This window comes from Podarcis raffonei, chromosome 2, assembly GCF_027172205.1.
Source record: "Podarcis raffonei isolate rPodRaf1 chromosome 2, rPodRaf1.pri, whole genome shotgun sequence".
NCBI lineage: Eukaryota > Metazoa > Chordata > Lepidosauria > Squamata > Lacertidae > Podarcis > Podarcis raffonei.
The window spans coordinates 109483816-109503032 of record NC_070603.1 but is presented as its reverse complement, the minus strand read 5'-3'; the positions used below and the strand labels follow the sequence as shown (position 1 = coordinate 109503032).

Here is a 19217-nt window from a genome sequence, read left to right as displayed (position 1 = left end):
GACCACAAACTTGACATGAGCCAACAGTGTGACGCGGCAGCTAAAAAAGCCAATGCAATTCTGGGCTGCATCAATAGGAGTATAGCATCTAGATCAAGGGAAGTAATAGTGCCACTGTATTCTGCTCTGGTCAGACCTCACCTGGAGTACTGTGTCCAGTTCTGGGCACCACAGTTCAAGAAGGACACTGACAAACTGGAACGTGTCCAGAGGAGGGCAACCAAAATGGTCAAAGGCCTGGAAACGATGCCTTATGAGGAACGGCTAAGGGAGCTGGGCATGTTTAGCCTGGAGAAGAGGAGGTTAAGGGGTGATATGATAGCCATGTTCAAATATATAAAAGGATGTCACATAGAGGAGGGAGAAAGGTTGTTTTCTGCTGCTCCAGAGAAGCGGACACGGAGCAATGGATCCAAACTACAAGAAAGAAGATTCCACCTAAACATTAGGAAGAACTTCCTGACAGTAAGAGCTGTTCGACAGTGGAATTTGCTGCTAAGGAGTGTGGTGGAGTCTCCTTTTTGGAGGTCTTTAAGCAGAGGCTTGACAACCATATGTCAGGAGTGCTCTGATGGTGTTTCCTGCTTGGCAGGGGGTTGGACTCGATGGCCCTTGTGGTCTCTTCCAACTCTATGATTCTATGATTCTATGATTCTAAGGAAGGTCTTTCAGATCTGGCAAAGAGATAGAAACTGAGCCATTAAGAAAAAAAAAGCCTATGCCAACGCTAAGGCTGAGGTTCAAAGAAGAAGCAAAGAACTAAAGAACACCTGGTGGATTAAAAAACCTCAAGGGTTCTAGCACTTAGCTGACACTCATGATGCACAGAGTTTCTTTAAAACCACAAAGACCATCTATGGGCCAATAATCTATGGGCCATCTATGGGCATATGGTCTACTCTCAGCAGACGGTACCACACTTCTAAAAGATAAAGAAGCTATTGCATTGCGCTGGAAAGAACATTACCAGCATCTCCTTAACTGCAACTCCCCTGTAGCTGCTGAAGTCCTCTCACAAATTCTGCAAAAACAAGTTAGAGATGAGCTTGCAGTATCTCCAAATCTGGGAGAGCTGTGTACAGCTATTAACCAAATGAAAAGCAACATAAAGTTCAAGAAAACCTAACACCTTATATAGCTGAGATCATAACAATATGTTTTCTTTATTATTGTATACTCATTCAACTGAGTTTTACTCAGAGGAGACAGATTAAATTTAATAGATAATTCATTTCAATGAGTCCAATTTGAGGACTCAGCCACATTAGTAAAAAAAACACAGTGCTTTGTATGTGTTATAAACACGCAACGCCAGATGGTACTGGAGAGCAAAAAAACTTTCTTTGTGATTTTACATAGCGTTTCCCCCCCTTTTCTTATAGCAAACAATTTCTGACTTATTTATAGTGGTTTTTTTCCTGTGTAGATCCACGCAGAGTAAAACTACTACTACTACTACTACTACTACTACTAATAATAATAATAATAATAATACGCTGAAAGAAATAAAATAAAGACCAGATATAATTGGACCCCCTGGAAATGTTTTACGAGCAAATCAAGATGAATATTCAGTAAATGAAAGATAGATCCCCTTTCCTTAATAATAATTAAGCATAGCAGGTTGAATTTTTACCTCAGGCTCTCAATACACTTGGTCATGTAATTGTTCACTGGCTGGCAAGTGCAGACTGCCAGCAGCAGTATGAAAAACACCTGCCATTTCTCACTGAAAAACAGAATATCAGAAATATTTTACCCAACCCCACTTTGAATAGATGGACTCAAGCCTGCTGCTGTGGGGATTCATAGGCCTATTAGTCTAAGATGGACTATGCAATTGTGTAGAAACAGTACTAGAAGTTTTGCCTCATTATGTTCTTGAATGTCAGTTCTGTTCTAACATTAAATTAGAACACTGCCCTTGCTTAAGTGCATGGAAACCCTGGAGTGTGGTAGGAAAAAGTAAGGTTTCTGTTACAAGGAACAAATAAGTATGTCATAGTAAAGACTTCCTGTCTTAGGAAAAAGTTATTTGGAACCATTTGTAGAGAACTGAGGGTGGGGATTTGGAGTTTTAAGGACATAAATGTATTGTGATATATCTCTCCTGCCTTCTAACACATTTTATGGTAATGATTAAATTTTAGTAGTTTTTGCAAAATGGTAAAAAATAAAATAAAATTCTGTTTTAGGCCTATTTTAATGGGGAGTTTTTAAAAGACACCTTCCTTTTATGTGGCACTTCTGATGCCCTTATTGGTATACAGTGGTACCTCGTGTTAAGAACTTAATTTGTTCTGGAGGTCCGTTCTTAACCTGAAACTGTTCTTAACCTGAGGTACCACTTTAGCTAATGGGGCCTCCCGCTGCCACCGCACAATTTCTGTTCTCATCCTGAAGCAAAATTCTGTAACCTGAAGCGTCTGTCACCTGAGGTACCACCGTATTCTCTTTGAACAAATTCGATAGAATTGTATTCCTTCGTTCACCAGTTAACATGAACACTCTTTTTTTTCAATTTCTAGTCAAAACTGGGAAAAAGTTAAGCCACCACTTGTCCTGTCATTACAACACTCCGGGTTTGAAGTGTGGACAAAAGTATGTTTATAAGCACACAAGAGTGGACTACCTTTGCTGTGACACCGACGTCTGTTTTAAAACTTAATCTAAGGCCATAGGAGCCAACTCCAAGGGACCAAAAGCCCTTCATCCCCTGCCCCCAATTAAAATATTTGAAGACCCCCCCAAATGTTGATGGGCATTGTCATTTATATGTGTGTGTGTGTGCTGCGTCATGTGGTTGATTATGTGGGGCTGGGCTTACCTGTCCCCCCCCCAACATTTTATTCAAGTTGGCACCTCTGTCTAAGGTACATAAAGCATTAAGATAATAACTCATTTCCCTTCCCCACAGCAGAAGCCATTGCGATGCAAGGGACAAACAGGGACTTTTTCTGGGGGGTGTGTGTGCAAACCAACTGAATTTGCCCCCATCACCATCATCTCCCTCCACAAATTGGAGCCTGACTGTGTGGTGTGTACAGCCTTCTGTATTCATGGAGGAGCCCCACACATTTTAAAGCAATGATTTTTCAGAGTCCTAAACACATGACGAGACTTCATGAGCACAGGAGACAGCACTTTGCAGTGCGTGGTTCCCAGCATCAGAATGGCAGCCTATCAACAGCTGTGAATCAATTCTTACTCTGTTCACAACTTTGCTCCTTCTCCCTGCTCCAGAGCAGAGGAGCGCTCGTTTGTGTCCACTCGTTTACGCCATCTGTCATTGTCTATTGTTCAAAAAAGAACAAACACACTCCTGCAAAAAAGAAAAAAGTAAAAAAAAGTGCACAATTCTCTTAGGGGGAATGGGGTGTTCCTTGGTGAGGTGATAGTCGCTGGCCAAGCGGTGCTGTACACATTGTGCTTTGCTGGAAAGTGAAAGACAGAAACTCAGGTCTCACAGGCCCTGCTGCGTTAATCTCACACCCGACTTCACTCACGACGAATGCTTTGGGTTGCCAGTTGCTTGTGTGGCTGTTTTGCAGAATTGTCCGCTGAAGGGTACACCACATATACTCTGAACAAATTGTGGAACGTGGGAGGTGCCCAGTGCTAGCACACTGAGGTTAATGAACACGGCTAACTTAGGTTCCACTATGCTTTACTCAGAGTAGACCTACTGAAGCTAATGGACCTAGCCTAGCCACTCTGAGTAGGAACTAATTGAACACAACCCCGTGTCATTGATAATATTTGCCTTCCTACTTCTGGCATAGCAGGTGTCTCCCTGGGAGCACAGTGGTCATTGGTCAGTCCTTATCTGACTTGTTTGGGTATTTCATACAGTGGTGTGTGGTCAGTGGACTATGGGGACTAGACTAGTCCCCTAAATGTTCCTGGTAAATTGGAGCATTGGCACCTCCGTCCCAAAGCACGGGAGGCTTCTGCTCAGCTTAGGGAGAGAGGCGCAAAGCTTACACTTGCGATGTCAGGATGTCACACACACAACGTCACGTCCCCCCATCACTCTCGCAAACTGACACCTCTGGCCCGAACTGTTCCCCTATGAAAAATATCACTGCGCGCCACTGATTTGATCCTATACTCAGTCAGGATGTTCAGAGATGGCGTTGAAGCCAATTCTACTATGACCTTTTAGGCTGCTGTCCCTTGGATTCTGAATGGAACTCTCCCCTGAGCTTGCAGAACTCTGGTCCTCTGAATCTCTGTTTGATTAGAGAGAAATCTCTTTACTCTTTTCTTCCTGTTACGAATCATTGCCCTGTAACTGTAGTGCAACAAAGCTTTTAACTAGTTTGGACTGTTGGAGCATTCTAGGTGTTAAATCAAAGAGTTAGATAATCATTACAATGATTGCTAGTTTTGTAAGTGAGACCACTTGTTTGTGCTATTGTTATTTTATCTGATGCTTTGATTCCCCCCCTTCTGCTTTAAGTTTAAACCTTAAGTTGTACATTCTTTTTTGTTCCCCATATAAATATTGTACCCTGATTTCCCCTTGCACGCCTTGTTCCTTATGTTCTGCCTTCCTCGACATTCACTTATGTATAACCTTTGTTTCCTTTGAGAATATTAGGCTTCCATTTTTCTTAAACTGAAATGCATTAACTGATCTTCTGCTATTGGCATCACAAATAAATATTGAAATCAGATTTCAGCTTCTGGTTATATGTGGTCACTTTCACACATAAGGCAAGGGTTATGAGGCTGACAGGTGTCCAAGGGAAGATGGTTCATAAACTCTGACCAATACACATTAAGAACACAGGAAGAGCCTGCTGCATCAGATCAATGACCCATCTTAGTCCAGCATCCAGTTCTCACAGAGGCCAACCAGGTCCATGACAAACCCACAAGCAGAATTTGAGCACTCTCCCTTCCTGTGGTTTCCAGAATCTGGTGTTTATAAGCATTGCTGCCTCATGGCTTGTAGCCATCAATAGCTTTCCCCTCCATGAATTTGTCCAATCCTCTTTTAAACCCATCTAGTTCAGTGGCCATCACTGCCTCCCGTTGTAAATCAATCATTATAAAAATAGACTAATAGGTTGAGATTAAGCAACTTTGGTGCAGTCACAGAGAGGTAAAAAGGTAAAGGACCCCTGGACGGTTAGGTCCAGTCAAAGGCGACTATGGGGTTGCTGCGCTCATCTCGCTTTCAGACCAAGGGAGCCGGCGTTTGTCCACAGACAGCTTTCCGGGTCATGTGGCCAGCATGACTAAACCGCTTCTGGCACAACGGAACACCGTGATGGAAGCCAGAACGCACAGAAACACTGTTTACCTTCCCACCACAGCGGTGTTGGGATACTGCCAGGGAGACAAAGGCCATCATGCCTCCACGTCGATTCCGGACGATCCATCAATCTCCCGTAGATACAATATCAGTCAATTAGCGACACGAGCCTCAGAAATAGCTTTCCACATTCCAGACTCGTGCATGCTCTTTCAGCAGAGTTCGTACAACGAAAGATGCACTCAGGAGAGCATTATTTATAACTTTATTCAGCGTTGGTCAGAACAAAGGAAAAACATGACTGCCTGCCTGCGTGTCGAGGCACAGAGAGAGAAAAAACAGCTATATACAAAACAGAAACATCCTGTGAACAGGAAATACGCAGGCTGTGACACAACAACCTGCTCCCTTTTTAAGGTGGAACGGAAATATCCTAACAAGCGGTACCTATTTATCTACTCGCACTGGTGTGCTTTTGAAGTGCAAGGTCAGCAGGAGCTGGGACAGAGCAATGGGAGCTCACCCCGTTGTGGGGATTTGAACTGCCAACCTTCTGATCGGGAAGCCCAAGAGGCTCAGTGGTTTAGACCACAGCGCCACCCGTGTCCCCTACAGAGAAGCGTGGTGGGGGCTGGCTTGAGCGGATGACAGAAGCAGATGAGTGAAAAATAAATGTTTAAAAAGACATACACCCAAATGGATCAATCCTAATGATAGGAAGTCAGCAGAAACACTCCCAGCACAATTAAGTGACCTCCACCACAAATGGTGCTTAGGAGCAAGGCTTTTTTCAGGGGGAACTCACAGGAACTCAGTTCTGGCACCTCTCAGGTGGGCACTATTGCCATTCTAAGAGAATGAGGGAGGTGTTTATGGTAAGTTCCAGCTACTGTTTTCCCAGAGAAATAGGACTGCTTAGGAGCCTCTGGGATGGACCAACACTGGCTGAGCAAGCCCCTGCCAGTGAAGGGGGAAGAAACCCTAAAACCACAGAGAGCCAGTGCAGCTAGCAGCTGCTTAGGAGGAGCTGTCCCATGGCTCTACAAATGGGACCACCCCCATGGATCTTACATGGCATACATGGCATCCATAGCAACCACAGCACCGTCAACCATTTGCCACCCACCAGCCCACCATAGGCACGCCCCATAACACAGCTGCATGCGCCAACTCTGCAACACAGCATGACCCAGTAAACAAATGCACATGAAGCTCATGACAGCCGCTGCAAGCACCCCAAACATGCACTTGCACCGCCCATCAACAGCACATTTCAAAACAAACAAACACCCCGAAACCATGCAGCACACACCAGGAGATGTAAAAGGAAAGTTTATTGCAAGCAGTCAGTGTGTTACATCTACCTCCCTGAGGTTCAGCACTGGCACTCCACAGGGATGTGTGTACTCGTCGTATACATATGATTGTATTTCATCTGATCCATCCACTGTAATTATTAAGTTTGCAGATGATACTACCATAATGGGTCTAAATACAGGTGGAGATGAATCATCGTACAGCGGGGAGGTTCAAAAAGTAAAGCACCTAAATATTAGCAAGACAAAGGAGGTGGTGTTGGAATTTTGGAGGAAGAGAGGAGAACTAGCCCCGTTGTATATCGGGGGGGAGGGCTGTGTCGGAATCTCCGCTCGGCCAAGCTGACAAAGCTCATTTTCCGGCTGAGCCTTCGTAATCGCCCCCCCAACGAATAATTAACGACCTGAGCCTCTGATAAGGCCTCAGGCACATTTCCATCCAGCAGAGTTTCCAGCACAGGGAAGTGATGAGATTTATGGCTACATGCTGTGCTTTATTTCTCACTACGCAGACAGCAAAGAAATATACATCCTCTCTCTATGAAAGCAGAGAGCAACTGAACAGAGGAACAGGAAACCACTAACGTCACATCCCGTCTCCTTTCCCGTGAGACTTCCAACAGTCTGGAAGGTCTCTGGAATGTAAACAGAGTCCTGTGACTCCAAGCAGCTGCACAGTGATAAGAACAGAAACTAACAGGCTGTGTGGAGAAAGTCTCTTCCTTTAAATCCTGGGGGTTTACCTTAGTGAAGACCTCACTTGGAAAAACAATATAACTCAGGTGGTTAGGATGGCCCAACAGAGACTCCATTTCCTCAGGGTCTTGCGAAAGACCAATAATGTTAAACAACAATTGATGACTTCCTTCTACCGGTCCATAATAGAAAGTGTCCTCTCATATTGTATCACAGTGCGGTACGTTGGTATGTTGGCTTGACAGCAGCCAAATAATAAACCCAGCACTGTAATAATAATAATAATAATAATAATAATAATAATAATAATAATAATAATAAATTATTTGCACCCCGCCCATCTGGCTGGGTTTCCCCAGCCACTCTGGGCGGCTTCCAGCAAAATATTAAAATACAACAATTCATCAAATATTAAAAGCTTTCCTAAACAGGGCTGCCTTCAGATGTCTTCTAAAAGTCAGATAGCTGTTTATTTCTTTGACATCTCGTGGGAGGGTGTTCCACAGGACAGATGCCACTACCGAGAAGGCCCTCTGCCTGGTTCCCTGTAACCTCACTTCTCGCTCTGAGGGAACCTCCAGAAGGCCCTCGGAGCTGGACTTCAGTGTACGGGCAGAGCGATAGGGATGGAGACGCTCCTTCATGTATACTGGGCCGAGGCCGCTGAGTTCATACACAAATGCTCTGCAACTCCCATGACTCATAATCCTTCCCTCTCTTCAGTTCATTAAAGTGCACATACACCCAACGCCCATGGCAGCAACTGCCTTCTGAAGGTTCCTTGGGCTGGAAGTAGAGCAGCACAGATGAAACCAACCACCCCCTGTGGGCAAACAGAGTCTTTCTCTGGAAACAACTTCCTTATGAGGGCTCCAGGGCTGGAAGCTGGGGCAAGACCGGTGGAAAAAGCTATTACTTGCTGGTCAACAGATTCACTCTTCCCTCCATGCAAGTTGCCAATTGCCTGCAATGATTAATAGGAACTACTCCCGCACTTATGCCATCAAATTCTACAGTGCCAACTTCCAAGCATGGTTAAGTACCACACTTAACCATTTTCTGACATTATTTTCTGACATTATTTATTCAGTGCCAGAGCTGCAGTAGTATCTGTGCAGCCAGTTATTCAAGATTTAACTACTCAATTAAGAGAATTGGCTGCCCCTATGCTAGTGGAGCAGGTTTAAGGATGCTGTGTTGATTTTCAAGCCTCTAAACAATTTGGGTCCAAGATAACTCAGGAACCATCTAATCCCTTATATACCTGCCAAATAACTGAGGACTTTGAGGGGTTAGAATTCCTGCTCCATGTTTGCAGTCATGGGATTGTTGTCTATCATATGACAATATATGTTTTGACTCCACAGAGTGGGAAGTGACGGAGACAGGATGTTTGTGTTACTGTGTTCCGTGAAGTGGGACTATTGTCCTTTGTTCTTTTTCTCTTTGCTGTCTGATGCTAGAGAGAGAGGGAGCCATGTTGCAGTGCTCCGTACGTGTTTATATGTAAATAAAGTAGATTAGCCAAAATGCTGAGTTGCTGAGGTCTGTCATGTGAACTGCGCGGACTCTGCGGATCCCTAAGTGTGCCAGTGTCTGTTGGCATTGGTTGCTGTGATGTTCGGGCTGAAGAAAGCTTTTGAAGCTCCTGAACGATCGACCAGGAGGGAGGGAACATGCCAGTCGGGCATGTGTCTCTGCCGGGGTCCTACTCGAGTGTATGCTGAACTCCTGACAGTTAGTGGTCCCCCATGGTTTGGATCCACAGCTTATACCCACCAAGATACAGTAACACAAACAAATCATGTTATCTTCCCACTACCCCAGCATCACCACATCTATATGTTGATAGATTAGGAAGAACTTTCTGACAGTAGGAGTTGTTTGACAGTGGAGCAGACTCCTTTAGAAAGTGGCAGAGTCTCCTTCATTGGAGGTTTGGATGACCATCTGCCAGAGGTTCTTTAATTGAAATTCCTCCATTGCAGGGAGTTGGACTAAATGACTGTTGAGATTCCTTCCAACTCTACAATGCTATGATTGATACATTGGCATCTATAGCTAATATTGTGGAGCCACAAAACTCCATGAAGATGTGAAGGCGAGGCATGAAATCACCTGGTGTGGTTACAGGGACCTATGTCTTTGAGTATGGTCTAAAATAGATGGACTATTGATGGAACTCATATCAGTTAGCACAATCATAGCATACAAGCGTGTTTCTCCAAGTCCTTGCAGTCAGCATGGAACATAAAATGGCTTCACCCAACTGACTAACCAACCAGCCCGCCCCCACTTGCAAGCATCAATCGCAGCTTTGATCCTGTGGGACTCGATCAACCAAGAAATATGGAGGTGGACAGAAAGCCCACCAAAAGGAACAAGCATTCCTTCAATGTTGTATAGCATCTGGAAGCCACTGCTGCCTGGGACATTCTGTAAAGTATTCAGCTGGTTCCTCCTTAGCCCGTTCGTATTTGTCTGAACAATCAGTACATTGTGCCCCAAAGAGCCCAAGGGAACTGCTACCCACATCCCCATCACTCTTCAGAACCACCCCAGCACATTGCCAGAGCCTTCTCATATCTTTCAAGCCCACAAGGATCACATGTCCCAAGAAGCTAGGGAGGTTCCTCCCATCCCTTTTATAAAAGCTGTTTTGAACCTCGTTCTTCAAACTGTGGGCTGTGTTCCTTACTAGAAGCTGTGCTCCTGTTACAGCTTATTGCCACAGAGCCAAGTGTGTCCCTCAGCCGTCAGCCTTCGAAAACCAGTCTCTCAGTAAGAAAAGATTTTCCAATGGGACAGAGCTTCTTTCTTGATAATCGGCGCCCACATTGGGCTCAGGCCTGGCTGCTCGCAGTCTGTGCTCTACTTTGCCTCAAGTCCGGAGGTAAGTATCTTCCCCATGCCTCCTTACAAGAGGTAAAAGAAAAACAAGACACTAGTTAATGTATATAATTCATCTGCCTGTCTTCCTAAAGTGAAGAAACCCTGCAAGTGCTTTGAGCGGTGCTATGGTCAGGCCTTCTGTGGTGGTGGCGGTTAATTTCCAGGGGTTGTGCATATAAACAAAATTGTACAAAGCCAAAGCAATCCCCAGAACCACCTCCAGCCCCTAAGAGCTCTGAGTTAAGCCCTCCAGTTTACTTACTCGGGTCTTGAGAAGCCCCACTTCTTCCCACAGTTTCTCTTCTCCTCCCTCAGTCTTTTTCTAGCTGATGCTGCCTCTGTCGTCTCCCTGCAAAGATGCAGACCTTTTGTTTAGAAAGCAACTTTCTTCCACCCCAAGCCATTTACTGGTTTCCTCTTTGCATATGGAAAACCTGGTGTGGAGAGAGATCTGTTAAGCCCTCCAGCTTGCTTACAGTACAGTGGGTCTCTTAACAGCTCCCTTCATGCCAGGTTTCCCATTCTGCTGCTCCACTCCTTTCCGGGGCGGCTGCTGCTGCTGCTCTAGTAATTGCCCTCACCCAATGCACCCAGCCTGGGGGACAGGATTCAGGTGGGTTGCTTTTTCTGAGCCAGCTGTGGAAAGGAAGAGAAGGGGCCTCTGTGTGTAGGGAGGGTGGGGGTGTTGCTCTGCCTGGACCAGCCACCAGCCCTTCTTTCCACCCACCCCACCCATTTTCCATTTGATTCATCATTTCCCTGCCAAACTTAAGTAAAGTCTGAATAAGACGTGGCTTCCCTGTATTGGCTTAGGCTGTGTGTGTTTGGGATTCAACTGTTTCTGAAAGGCTAACTCTGTGAACACACAAACTAACACGCCAGGGCTACGGACGTGTTATTATTGTTGTACTCCACTCCAATCTCTGATCAGTGCAAGATTTCAGGGGTTCCAGGCATGCTAAGCCAGGGTTTGTGTTTCATTTTGGGAATGAGGCACAGCGGCGACTGTGGTGTCTTTATAACGTAAGGTTTATTTATACATATATGCAATCCGAGCCTACGATGGAGGGGTTCATGGCATTGACACCCCAAAAGGGTCTTGCTCAGAGGTCAGCAACCTTTTTCAGCTGTGGGCCGGTCCACTGTCCCTCAGACCATGTGGTGGGCCAGACTACATGGGGGGGGGTTTGAGAACGAATTCCTATGCCCCACAAATAACCCAGAGATGCATTTTAAATAAAAGCACACATTCTGCTCATGCTGATTCCCAGACCGTCCATGGGTTGGATTGAGAAGGTGATTTGGTCGCATCCGGCCCCAGGGCCTTAGGTTGCCTACCCCTGGTCTTGCTTATCCCACAGCCACAACTGTGGATTCAAAACAGAAATCAGCCACCATGCTCTGATCCTCTCTCTAACTTGCCTCCTTTACCAGAGTGCAACCTTTTTTCTCCAGGTAACATCCCAGCCAACTCCGAATAATCTAATTCAAATTCTGCCTTTCTGTTCTAACTAATTCTGGGCAGAGGGAGGGGGCCCTCCCATTTGCCACCTGGGAGTCTCCCCTCTCCCCCATTGTCTGCCTAGCGCAGAGCTTTGTTTCTTTGGAGCCACAACTTGGGACTCCCGGTCTACCCCCTAATGAAGCTGATGTGGCGAGTTTTAAATAAGGGCAATGTTTGCAGGGACAAATAATAAAACACAATTATTGGTCCTTTACAGCAGATGCTATAACATGCAGGTTTTGCTCCAAATGGGACACAGAGGAGACATGCACTCCAACTGATCGTACATGTACGGGAGACTACTGTATGATTGGAGAAGTTTTTGAAGGTAAGTGTATTTTCCTGTCTGTATTCTTCCCTTTTGTATGCCATGACTAGGATGACCTGATGTTATGGAGGAGAGAGAGGAGACCTGCTGGACTACATCAAAGGTCCCTCTAGTTCAGAGCTTCCCAAACTGTGTCTCGCGACACATTAGTGTGTCAGCTGCAGTGTGTCGCACAAACACTCCCACGCTCCTCCTGGGGTTGGAAAAGGGGTTAGTTTAACCTCTGGTTTGGCTAGTAAAACTGAATTATGAAATGATGCATGTCTAAAAAGTGTGTCACCAACATGAAAAGTTTGGAAAGCTCTGCTTTAGTTCAGCATTTGCAGTCTAGTATCAGGAGCAGAGAGCGATGGCTGCCATTACCTCTCCTTCCAAGAGACACCAGTGTCCCCATGGGTCAGAGCTCCACCAGGTTTGAAAATGACAGCGTCCTTGCCAGGACCAATGTCTCTTGGAGGAAAGAGCAGCAGGGTGCCACAAAAGTTCTGTCTTCCATGCCCCTGAAGCAGCTAGCAGACTGACAGACATTTTAAAATGGTAAGAGAAAAATTACAAAAAAGAAGAAATACTGCAGCCATGGTCTCATCTCCCCTCAGACTGCTGTGGGAATGCTAGCCTTGAAATGGCTCAAATTCCTGCACCCTCAGTTTGCCAAGGTTGAAAAAGGTGCCAAACTGTGAAGTCCATCGCCTTTCATAATTGGGCATGACAAAAATGCTGCTGAGGCATTCCAGCCTGAAAGCAGAAGGCCACGGAGTGTGGTGGGGATGGGAGCATGTGCCACGGGCGAGATAAATGGGCAGATAACTCCGTCTAAGTAACTGTGGGGGCAGCAAAACTAGAAGATTTGCCTCATTGTATCCTTGAATGCCAGCTCTGTTCTTATATCAAAGCACATCACACATAGGGGGCCTTACGTGTTGTTGTTGGTGTTTAGTCGTTTAGTCGTGTCTGACTCTTCGTGACCCCATGGACCAGAACACGCCAGGCACTTCTGTCTTCCACGGCCTCCCGCAGTTTGGTCAAACTCATGCTGGTCACTTCGAGAACACTGTCCAACCATCTCGTCCTCTGTCGTCCCCTTCTCCTTGTGCCCTCCATCTTTCCCAGCATCAGTGTCTTCTCCAGGGAGTCTTCTCTTCTCATGAGGTGGCCAAAGTATTGGAGCCTCAGCTTCAGGATCTGTCCTTCCAGTGAGCACTCAGGGCTGATTTCCTTCAGAATGGAGAGGTTTGATCTTCTTGCAGTCCATGGGACTCTCAAGAGTCTCTTCCAGTGCCATGATTCAAAAGCATAGGGGGCCTTACTTAAGAAGATGAAATACTGCAAATAGGATGAAAATGAGGCTTCCTTTTTTTTTATTACAAGGAACAAACTGATACATCATTTGGAAGGCAGCCTCTTTTGCACTCTGAGGAAAAAGGTGTTTGCAACCTATTTTAAACAACTGCAGCAGAAATTCTGAGATTTAAGGATATGTATTTATTTTGACATGCATCGTTCACATGTTGCAACTTTTATTTTAATGTTGACATTGTAGTAGCTTTTGCAGAATAAATCTGAGATTCTGTTTTAGGTATACCTTTAAAAAAATGGAGTTGAAATGAATTTTATTTTAGCTTTAAATATGTTCTCTTCTGTTTTGATACGTTCTGTGGACAAAGTCCACAAAGTTCTCATCGTTCACTCGTTAATACTAACACAAATATTTCCCCTTTTCTCTCCAGCCGGCACGGATGAATTTATTCAAATGCAAAAATTCTGTGGCACTTTTCCATTAAAATACTTGTGTGGACAGGAATGGCATGAATATCGCAGAGAGAAAATGACATGCTGTTATTACGACTACTGTTCTGATGAATATCCTTAAGTTGTTTTAACCCATCAGCCTTTCCCTTCCCTCCTTCCCTCCTCAATTTGCTATTTTGTTTTGGAAGCTGCTTTGGGGGTGCATTTGAATGGAAATACGAAGCGTTGTAAGAATGCAATGATTCCAATCCAATCAATCTAACCGCCACCGTCTGCTCAAAAGCTGCTGCTTTTGAGTGCGGATCTCAGAAAGACACAATAAATATTAAGCGATTCTTTCTGTCCCTTCCCCACGGTGGAAGTCAGGCCTTCATGAACTGTAATCCAAATGACAGACAAAAGACTTCTGTTGCCATTTTGATGGCATGTACCATATTTTTCGCTCCAAAAGACGCACCTGACCGTAAGACGCACCTAGTTTTTAGAGGAGGAAAACAAGAAAAAAAATATTCTGAATGAAACAGTGGATGTATGGTTTTTGTGGTTCATGCTGTGGCCACAGACATGTGATCTGATGGTGAATTTGGGGACCCCAGGCAAGAATCCTGAGGATCCATGTGGATCCGTGCTTTGTAACCACATTTTTGCACCACTGCAGCCCCAGGAAATAGTGGGTGAATGATTTTTTTGGTGCAGGCTGGAGCCATAGACATGCTATGTGATCTGATGATGAATTTGGGGTGACCCAATGCAAAAATCCCAAGGAGCCATGGGCTTTTACCTCCCCCCTCCCAGGCAGCCTCCTTTATCTCTAGCATCCCTTATCTCCCTCCCTGATCTCTTGCAGATTAGCGGCTTTGTTTCAACACCCCCTTCCCTCTTGTTTGCCTTAGTGTCTTTTCCTTAGCTGGAGCAGTTTTTTGCTCCTCCTTTTCTTCTAATTTCTCTCCTCATTGTTTTAGTCTTCCTGTCTCCCCCCTTTGCAAGTTTGCTGTCTTTACCTCCCCCCTCCCAGGCAGCCTCCTTTATCTCTAGGGTCCCTTATCTCCCTCCCAATCGCTTGCTCATCAGCTCCTTCCTTTCAACACCCACTTCCCTCTTTCCAAAAAAAAGCATGATCTGCTTTTTGCCCCTGGGCAATTCGGCGCCAGGGACCACACATTCACTCCATAAGACGCACAGACATTTCCCCTTACTTTTTAGGAAGAAAAAAGTGTGTCTTATGGAGCAAAAAATATGGTACTGTAATCTCTTGAGGGGCTTTGGGTGGAAGGGCAAATCCGCAGGCTCTACTACCAATACGCCACCCAAATGACCTTCCACAAATAGGAGGACGGCTGTGCCTTGTGGGGAGACTTCTGAAGGCTCCCACACATGTTTTAGATCAATTATTTTCCAGAGTCCTGAATGCAGAGGGAGTCCCCATGATCACAGGAGAGCCTCCGCTTCACAGTGCACAGTTCCCATCATAAGAACACCTGGTTATCCCTAGCTGTGAATGAAATGCTCCTTCAGTTCTCAGCTGTGCTCCTCCTCTGTGCTCTAGAGAGGAGGACCATTCACTTCTGCCCACTCATTTATGCATTCCTTCATTCTCTGGAAGTTTTCAAAATATGCCCCACCCCCACCTTCAAATGCACAATTGTCTTAGAGATTAGGGTGGGGTGGGATGTTCCTTGGTGAGTTCATAGTTGCCTGCTAAGCATTGCTTTACACAGCCCACATTTACCAGCCCCACACCTGACAATGAGGCCTAAAATGCCTAATTATGACCAGAGACTTGAGGACTCCTTGCTTGAACTGGGCAAATTACAGTAGATGTTGGAAATATGAGTCTGTGGTAGGGATGGTGGCAAAGTTCATTAAAAGGAAATGAGAGTGAGCTTAGATTGCATTATGTTGCATTCTCGGGAGTAGAATGCCACATGACTTCTCATTTTTTAGGTTGTGGTACCAATTAAAAAAAAATTCTTTTCAGGCCGATATTCCCATTGCTGTTCTCGATCTTATAAATTGACTATCTCTCTTATATATTGTTCTCTCTTTTCTTAATATTTATATCAAAGTTTAAAAGTTAAGTGGCAATCTATATTCTGTTTGGTTCCCATGTAATGATTGTATCTTGATTTTTCCTTGAAAACACTGTCCCTGAAAGTTGCAATAAATATTTAAGTAATGGATTTTAGTCTCTGGTCAAATTCGGTCCCTGATCATATTTGCTCACTGCCCTCTCACACATTGGGGGAAATTGACAGGCTTGCTTCCACACACAATGGGGAGCAGGGCTGATTTGAGCGTCTGAAAGAAGCAGGTTGAGTGGAAAAAACAAACAAAACTCACTTGTGCTAGCTCTGGCCCAACATTGCTTTCACAGCTTGAGCATTTCATCTGTTGAGCAAAAGGACTGAAGGGGGAATCTTTGCACATTCAACTGAATGTACAGTGGTATCTCGGGTTACGTACTTAATTCATTCCGGAGGTCCGTTCTTAACCTGAAACTGTTCTTAACCTGAAGCACCACTTTAGCTAATGGGGCCTCCTGCTGCTGCTGCGCCGCCGGAGCACAGTTTCTGTTCTCATCCTGAAGCAAAGTTCTTAATCCGAAGTACTATTTCTGGGTTAGCGGAGTCTGTAACCTGAAGCGTCTGTAACCTGAAGTGTATGTAACCCGAGGTACCACTGTACTTAGAGCTATGTTTACCAACCCTTTCCCCCATGTAGCACTAGCGATGGAGGAGAAGCTCAAATCAATTTGCATTTAAAGCCAAATCTATTGAATTTTTTTACTTTCTTTTTAAAAAATATTTTTTATTGGTTTTACAAATAAACACAAACGAGTAAAAACATATCTCTATGAGATTCTCCAAATCTCGAGACCTTCCCCCCATCCCCTTCATGGAGTCTTATTTTGAATATCTACAACTGCATATTCATCCATACTCCAATTTTTATATCAAACCATATTGTCCATGGTGGGGTTTTTTCCCCACTTCAAGTGAGTCAAAATCCTGCTCTTGTTTCCATCTGCTTACAGTGGTCTCCTAAGTAACTTATCAGTTTTCCCCCATTCTTTTATAGTTTTTATCCTCTTGGTTTCTGAGTTTTACAGTCAGCTTTGCCATCTTGGCATAGTCCATCAGCTTTGTTTGCCATTCTTCTCTGGTAGGGACCTTGTCTTCTTTCCATTTCTGGGCTAGTAACATCCGGGCGACTGTTGTTCCATACATAAAGAGTCTTCAGCTCCTTTGGTATGTCGGTACCTGAATTTTTTACTCTCTGAAACAATATGAGAACCAAAACACAGCTATCCTTCAAAAAAAAATTACATTCATCTGAATTTTGCAGTGCAGTCATCAAATATTCACAAAAATGCATGTACTAGTGGAAACTGCATTAAAGTGAACTTATTAGTGAAAAGGACATACAAAAAGCATTATATGCCTGCAGAAAGGTGTACACTATGGAGGAATATCTGTCCTGGTCATAGAGGCATAGCATGTAATCCAATATTCTTGCTTACTTCCAAAGAACTCAGCGGAATCTATTGCCAAAGAAATGTATACAGGATGGCTGCAGAACTATTGTTGTCTTTGTTTCCTTGGATGTCTTGTTAGTTGAAAGCAACAGGCCTTTCTTTTGATAATAATCCTTCCCTGTTCAGATAGCACCAGAGGGCCACCGATATATGGGACATTCTGTGCAGCATTCAGCTGATCTTTTAGGCCATTTGGATTTGTCTAAATAGTCAGTACATCGTGTGCCAAAGAGCCCAAGGAACTTCTGCCCACACCTGTGTTGCTCTTCAGAGCCATCCCAGCCTATTGGCAGAGGTGTCCTCTACCTTTCAAGATCCCCCGGGATGAAGCGAAAAGTCAACAAGGTTCCTCCCAGCCTTATACAATGGATGTATTGCTAATTGCCAGGAACACACATCAGATAGTATCAGGTGGCTTCTGAGGTCTGGGACATTCTGTGCAGCTTCAACCTCACCCCTCAGCCAACCGAATTTGTCTTAACAATCAGCATGTTGTGCATCAAATATCTAAAGGCAACCACTGTCCTTCATTCCTGCTGCTAGAGCAACACTCTAGCATGTTGCCAGAGGCTTATTGTACCTTCCAAGCCAACCAGAATGAGGCTAGAAGCCAACAAGGTGCTTCCAGCCTTATATAAGGGATGTCTTGGACCCAGCTCCTCATCCTGAGCATCACATTGCTGATGAGAGGTTGAGCGACTTCTGTTTATTGACACTGCAAGCCAGCAGTCTCTCATCTGTCAACCTTCAGAGCAGCTTCTTCATACAAAAAGCATTTCCAATGGGGAAGAGCTTCTTTCTGGATAACCGGGGCCTACATGTGGCTCAGGTCTGCCTGCTTGCGTTCTGTATTCTGCTTTGCCTCAAGTCCGGAGGTAAGTATTATCCCTTCCATCCCTAGAAGAGGGAAAAGAAAATGAAGCCACTGGTAAACAGATGTTATTTCTACTCTTCTCTTCCTAAAATGGAGAAATCCTCAAGTTTTATTTTGAACTATGTCATGTATTAGCCAGTTTTGGAGGTGGTGGTGGTGGGGTGAAGAGGGAACTTTTTAAATAGAAAGGCTCACAATGCAAACACACAAACAAGGAAGATGGTTGCTGTTGTGTTGGTAAGTACTGATAAAGCATAGTACCAGCACTCAGTTGGGGCAAGGACTGAGGCTGTGTCAGAGTTCAGTTCTACAGTAGTTTGGAGCAAACTTCATGGCAGAGTTAAGCTTTCCTTTTATCTGAGGAAGCTGCTTTTTTCTGGCTGCTGATGAAAAACCGATCTAGCACAAAACATCTCACCATCTTCTAGCAAAGGGGTTTGTCTTGGTACAAGGTGTTGGGCACAGGACCATGGCACAAATTTGCATACAATTTCCATATCCTAATCTATCCACATAGATGCAAATTTAGTCTGACTTTCAAAGAGAAAACCCACTTTCTCTTTTTGTTGGGGTATAGTAATAATAATAATAATAATAATAATAATAATAATAATAATAATAATATCTTTATTGTCATTGCCTTCTCCTTGTGCCCTCCATCTTTCCCAACATCAAGGTCTTTTCCAGGGAGTCTTCACTTCTCATGAAGTGGCCAAACGAAATTACTTGACTGCTCCATAAAAACACTAATTAAAACAATACAGTATAGTACAGCAAGGAAGATTAGATGACTTTCAAAGTCCAGGCTTCCCATTCAGGGCTGAGATCGCTCTGGAGAAGAAGCTGTTCTTAAGACGGCTCGTTCTTCTCTTCATCGCCCTGTATCTCCGTCCCGACGGCAGAAGCTCGAAGAGACAGTGACCAGGATGCGATGGATCTTTTACTATGTCCAGTGCCTTCCTATGGCACCTTGTGGCATAAATCTGCTCTAAGGTGGAGAGTGGGCAGCCAACAATGCTCTCTGCTGCCTTAACTTTGCATAAATCAAACCCCTGCGTCC

At 44.6% G+C, this 19217-nt stretch overlaps 1 long non-coding RNA gene across 1 annotated transcript; it reads left to right on the top strand.

The window, feature by feature from the left end:
• The first annotated feature begins 9968 nt into the window (after positions 1-9968).
• On the top strand, positions 9969-15928 carry LOC128408617 (uncharacterized). Its single transcript, XR_008329133.1, has 3 exons — positions 9969-10168; positions 11889-11999; positions 13727-15928. It is a non-coding gene; the product is annotated as an uncharacterized LOC128408617 (long non-coding RNA).
• The last annotated feature ends 3289 nt before the right edge of the window (positions 15929-19217 follow it).